At 47.7% G+C, this 6,000-nt stretch overlaps 1 protein-coding gene across 8 annotated transcripts in view; it reads left to right on the top strand.

The window, feature by feature from the left end:
- ZMYM2 (zinc finger, MYM-type 2) overlaps positions 1-6,000 on the top strand; it is a 90,821-nt gene that overhangs the window by 306 nt on the left and 84,515 nt on the right. For 7 of the 8 annotated variants that reach the window (XM_014965962.1, XM_014965961.1, XM_014965960.1 and 4 more), the window contains exon 2: positions 705-762. The gene's annotated coding sequence lies outside the window, so the exon portion shown is untranslated. Of the gene's footprint in view, positions 1-147; positions 363-704; positions 763-6,000 lie in introns of those variants that run through there. The other variant, XM_014965958.1, reaches the window with a different exon arrangement.

Here is a 6,000-nt window from a genome sequence, read left to right as displayed (position 1 = left end):
TAACTCCCTCCCTCCCTTCCTCGCCGGGCCCTCGGCTGTTGTTCTGCCCCGGTGCCTCCCCCCACCCACCGCCCTCGCCACCCCCCCTCTCCCCGCGGGTGCCTCCCTCCCCTGCCCGGCGCGGATCCTGCCGCCGTCGCTGCTCCCCTCCCGTATTGTTTGGCTGGGTCTCTCTAATGGCGGACACGGACAGGAGGCGGCAGTGCTGCCGGCCGACTGCAGGGGGGCAAACCCGAGACCGGGGGCAACTGCCGCGGCAGCGTGCGGGGGGCCCAGGCGCTCGCCCGGAGCTGAGGCGCCGCCGCTGAGGGCCCCGTGACCCCCCGGGCCGCCGGTTCAGGGCTGCTTAGGCAAGTTAGCAGGTAATATTTGCTCCCCGTCGTGGGAGCCGCCGTTGCCTTACACCCCCGCTATCCCCCCAGCGCTCCGGCGGAGAAGCCCCCCCCGGTGCAGCGGTGCCCGGGGCGGCTCCTTGTCCCCCCGCCTTCCTTCAGCGGGGGCGGGCGGCGTGGGTGTGCAGGAGGAGTACCCCACCGCCCCCGGGGAGGGCAATAAATAAATAAATAAATATTTAAAGGGTTGAGGATTAAAGGGAAGTGGTGGGTGATGCAGGCGGTACCAGCCCCGGCCGGGCGGAGGAACCGCTGCTTGGGGGCGCTGCCGGCTCCTCGCTGCCCCACGTTAACCCCGTGTCTTTCCCTTAGGCTCCAGCCCAGCTTGGTGCAGCCTTGGCAGAGACCAACAAGGAGAGGGAGCTCCATTGTGAGTGCTATTTACGTATCTATTTCAGACCTGCTCAGGGAGGGCTTGACCTACCCCCACCCCCCAATATTCTCGGGGGGTAGGGGTAGAAGGAGGGGCCTCCAGCTTTGGGTGGGGAAATTCCTGGGTCCAGCAGCTGCTGCCCTGGGGCGAAGCCCCAGTAATGGCTGTGAGGCGGCTCCTCCTCAGGGTGGGCGCTGCTGCTGCAGACATCGCTCCTGCAATACCAACTCCGGCAAGCAGACGACGGGCTGCCGCCGCTGCTGGCCTTACCCGGCTCCGGAGGGAGGGGGAGGGCATATTTCGGCTGCCCTCTAGAGTTCTGGAGCGTGTATTGAAACCCGTGACGAGACACCTTTAGCCATCTTTAATTTTTTTTTTTATTCCCCCCAATCTTACATCCTGCGTATCTTGAAGCTCAGAAGAGGAATAGAATAACCCAGGGATTTGGAGAGCCCACTCTAGCCTGTCTCCTTTGTGCCTTCGGGCTGGCTCTGTGGACCCGCAGATGGGTTTGGGTGGTTCTGTTGGGCGCCATTGGCGGCCTGTGCGCCTTGGCAGGGCCTCTGAGCCCTTTGCTTTGTCCCTTCCCCAAAATGCTGGAGGTCACTGGGGAGACCCACAGCTCCTTAACAGTGAGCATTGTCGGTGTTTTTCGCCTGCGTGGGATTTTCAAAGCAGGTTGTGCTCCCTGCTGGCTGTTGGGTCGGCTGAGGAGAGAGGCTGATTCCCAAGTCCCCGCCGGTAGGGTTGGGGGGTAATTCTGCTCTGTTTTTTTTGCCCCTTTTAGTAATGGGGGTTATATTTATTTATTTTTTGCCGCACGGGGGATTCTGGCGCGGTGGGGCGGTGCGGTGCGGGCAGGGTGCGGGGAGGCCGGAGCCGGGCTGCGGCCGCCACTAGAGGCCGCGCGGGACGAGGGGCGGCCGCGCAGCAGAACACAAAGGCAGCGCCCGCCCTGCGCGCCGGGTCTGCTCCGGGGCAGGAGGGCTCAGGTGGGGTACTCTTCTTCACCACCGCCTCTAGCCGAATATTTATTTCCCGCCCCCCTCCCCCCCGCCATTCTACGTAGTAAATTTCCCAGATTTGCCTAGCTTGCAACTTTCTTTGTCACTTTTGGGTGGCTTACACGTACAAAGAGTCAGTGGTTCCCTGCAAAACCTCGCTGCTTAGGAGGAAGGCATCAGATTTGGATTCATTATGAGCTTCTGAAATTGCCAACCTCTTGAAAGGCGCTAAGAGTTTGTATGGCCTGTTACCGTTAATAAAGCGGTCTGTTCTAAACCTTGATTTACTACTATAATTCTAAAATTTTAATGATAATTTTTTAACTCTTACCATGTCATGGATGTAAGGCTAGTATATAATTTTACTACTGATTGATTATACATTCCAGTGTTAACAACTGCTCTGCTTTTCTTGATGTTTCTTCATGTTAAAAAAGTTACTTGTAAGAGTGATCAAGGCAAATAATGCTTTGGAAGGTGAGGGGCTGTTGTGTTGGAAGGGAGTGAAAAAGGATGTTGTGTTCTGAAGCTGGTTTGAAAAAATTACTGCAGCTTTGTGTGGCTGCCTATGAAAAGATGACAATACTGCCAAGAACAGCTGTATAGCTAAGATTCAGTAAACCTCAATAAGGAGTTGCCAGCTGGTTTGTAACTTGCACCACCCTCTTGAACAAAAGCATCCTAGTAGATGGCACATTGTCCTCCTCCGACTGTGGCAGCCGTGGTGGTGCAGCCTTTTCTCTAGCACATGACTGGAGGTAAAAAGTGTATCCTGTGGCATATGATAGGCCATTGCCTGAGGGAGTGTATTAGGTGCTTAGTGCTTGGAAGTTAGCTATAGGAACTAAACTCCTCAGCCACGATTTTTGAAATGAGGGTGATGATGGGATGTTGTTAAGTAGCTAAAATAAATAACTTGTTTTAATGAAAGACTTTCTTGATTGGAGTATCTAATTAATTTGATGTATTGTTTTATTAATCCTCTTTGACCCCTAATATATGATTGCATTCTACTGTTGCTTACCCTGGAATAATATGCTAAGAGGGATTTGCGTCAGCAAGAATGTACAAATGCCAGTGAAAAAGTGAAAGCAAGTTTGTCTTCTACAGAGCTTGTTCAGGTATATGGAGGGATGTGTAATCAAAACTGGTACAACCTCTTTCAGGTTTTTGCTGGCTTTCTTTCCTTTTTTTCCCCCTTTTGTCCAGCAGCATCATGAACAGTCTTGCATTGTTACAGTAGCTTTCATTTTGGTTTTGAGGACTAAATGCGGAATTACTCAAGTTCTGTTGTCTTGTGTCAAAATTTGGAACCAATTGATACACTCTGCAACAAAAGCAGAATGAGGACTTCTGTTAAGAACTTATATCAAGTATTTTTACTAATGGAAAATCCACTGTTCATGAAGATCTATTTATTTTTCTGGAAGACATGTAAATCACCAATAACAATGAACTCAGCTGTGGAAAGGGATTGGAATTTGAAGTTCAGAAGTGTTCAAAAGACTACAAAATGTTCTTCCTGAGAAGTTTGAGGTAATACTTGCCTCATGAGGCCCTTTAAGCCGTGTATGCTACAGGAGTTTTATTGTCTGCTGAAACTGTTGAGCTTAACTCAACAGTTGCTTTTTTTGCAACTCCTTTTTAACTTGGTTTCAGTGATTTAATCTTACTATGTGAACGCTCCAGGAGGATAACCAAGTTTCTGAGAGGTTAGATTTCAGAGGACAGTTAGATGTTCTTCCATGCTTGTAGCCTACCCTACATGCTGCGGGCAAATATGGCTGGCAGTAGGTGCTAAATTGGTATGTAAATGATGTGCTCTATTTAGATGCTAATATTAGAATTCCTCATTTTGGATCAAGATTTGTAAGTTTCTCAGGTAGTGTTTTGTACTTCTAAGAGAAATTAAATTTTAGGTAGAAGGGAGCCGTGTGAGGCTTCTGGAATGAAGTTGCATGGTATGTCTACTTCAGTTAACACTTTGACTATATTGATTTTATATTATAGTTTCCCAGGTGCACAGTGGCTTCCAGGGCCTCTTGTTTGTTACCCATGCTTCATGCATTGGTGTAGTTGCACTTCAGTTGGGTCATTGCGTGCCTCCTTTTTTTTTCTTTTTTTTTCTTCTTCTTGGTTGGGGGGGAGAAGCCCTAATTCCTATGTGACTGTTCTCAAGTGCTTCTGTGGTTTACACTGCATCAACAAACCTTGCGTATTTCATCATCCTTTACCCCAACTGAGATGACTGAAGAACGCTTATTGCTGCTGTGGTTGATTTGGCTGAATATGAGCTGGCAGTGTGCCCAGGTGGCCAACAGCATCCTGTCTCGTATCAGAAATAGTGTGGCCATCAGGACTAGGGAAGTGGTTGTCCCTCTCTACTCAGCGGTGGTGAGGCCCCGCCTTGCATACTGTATTCAGTTTTGGGCCCCTCACTACAAGAAAGACATTGAGGTGCTGGAGCATGTCCAGAGAAGAGCAACAAAGCTGGTCAAGGGTTTAGGGAATGAGGAATGGCTGAGGGAACTGGTGTTGTTCAGCCTGGAGACAAGGAGGCTGAGGGGCGACCTTATTGCTCTCTACAGCTACCTGAAAGGAGGTTGTAGTGAGGTGGTGGTTGTCGATCTCTTCTCCCAAGTAACAAGCAATAGGACAAGAGGAGACAGCCTCAAGTTGCACAGGGGGAGGTTTAGATTGGATATCAGGAAAAAATTTCTTCACTGAAATTTTGCATTGCAAGTGGCTGCCCAGGGAAGTGGTTGAGTCACCATCCCTGGAGGTATTTAAAAGATGAGTAGCTGTGGTGTTTAGGGACATGGTTTAGTGGTGGAGTTGGCATTGGTAGATTAAGGGTTGGACTTGATGATCTCAAGGGTCTTTTCAACCTAAACAGTGCTATTATCTCAGTGCCATTTATTTGTAAATTATTCTGGCAATTAAAGGCTTTTGTCTTCTGTGATCTACCAGAAATTACCAATTTTAAGACAAAACCTGCATTCTGTGAAACTCTGTGCCACTAGAGTTCAACAGGTTCACACACACAAAATCTGATTATGTGTCTGTACGGATGAGAACATCAGCAGTTGCAATAGATGAGATCAACAACCGTGGTTTACAGACAGGTTAGATCATAACTATCCATGGATTCTTATGCCTTCACCTGAAGTATTTCATGGATTGGACATGTCAGTGATGAACATTGTTTTCTTACTGCAGTTTGCTATCAGAACAAAACTGTTTCAATGAGTGGTTATAACGCAACACTTTCAGATTTTACTAATCCAACATAAATAAAATTTAAAAAGATTATTCAGTTTTCTGGTCAACTGAGAGTCTCCAGTGACATGATTGCCACCAATGTATTTTTCAAACTGTTCTGTGTTGGGACAGTATTTATGCTTTGTAATTTTGTCCTAATGCTTAAGCATTCTACCTTTCTCTGTGTTTCCCAAGCTTTTTGGATCTGCCTTCACCTTAATTTCTTTCTCTGCCCCTTTTACCATCAGTCACTGGAGAATAATCTGATGGGGGTGGCAGGAATTCGTCACTGGGGCAGGGGTCCAGAAGCAGATGTTCAGTGCTTGGAGCAGAGTAGGTGCAGTAATGCCTTGAAAGGTACTTGGGCATTGCCAGTGCTCTCCCCAGCCATACCGAGTGTCAGTAGCATAAGAGGATTGTGGTGGTGTGTTTGTTTGTTTAAGATTGTCTTAGATGAGACTACTTAATCGTGCTGTTGTTCGGAAAGGATAGTTTTAGATCTCCAAAATATTGAACACTTAAATGGTACTGTTTTTACCTAAAATAAATGAACTTAATTCTACAGTTAAGATTCATAAACATTTTTCCTTCACTCTTACTAGGCTATCAGAATCCTTCAGTTTGTATCACTGTAACTTCTCAAAGCCATAATACCTAAATTTGTGTCCCTAGTGCTGTACAAAAGTCTGTCAAGGAACAGTCCCTACTCATTAGTTTTAATACTTACTGACAAGGGCTAAGAAGGGTGTCATCTTAATTCCACCTTTTCCCCTGTTCAATAGATTGTGTGAAGTAGTGATGTACACTTGGTCACACACTCTGGTAACTGGTAGGGCAACAGCTGCTTAGATCCTTGTGTGGTAGCTCACCAGTCTAGCTCTTGGGAGGCTGGCAAAGAAGGTGAATCACTAGGTGAGGACAGTGGATTCTGGAAGGTTTCGTATTGGTTTCTATGTGCGGTTTCCACAGT

The sequence above is a fragment of the Calidris pugnax genome, unplaced genomic scaffold (genome assembly GCF_001431845.1).
Source record: "Calidris pugnax isolate Ruff unplaced genomic scaffold, ASM143184v1 scaffold20, whole genome shotgun sequence".
Lineage (NCBI taxonomy): Eukaryota > Metazoa > Chordata > Aves > Charadriiformes > Scolopacidae > Calidris > Calidris pugnax.
This window is presented reverse-complemented; position numbering and strand designations above follow the sequence as displayed.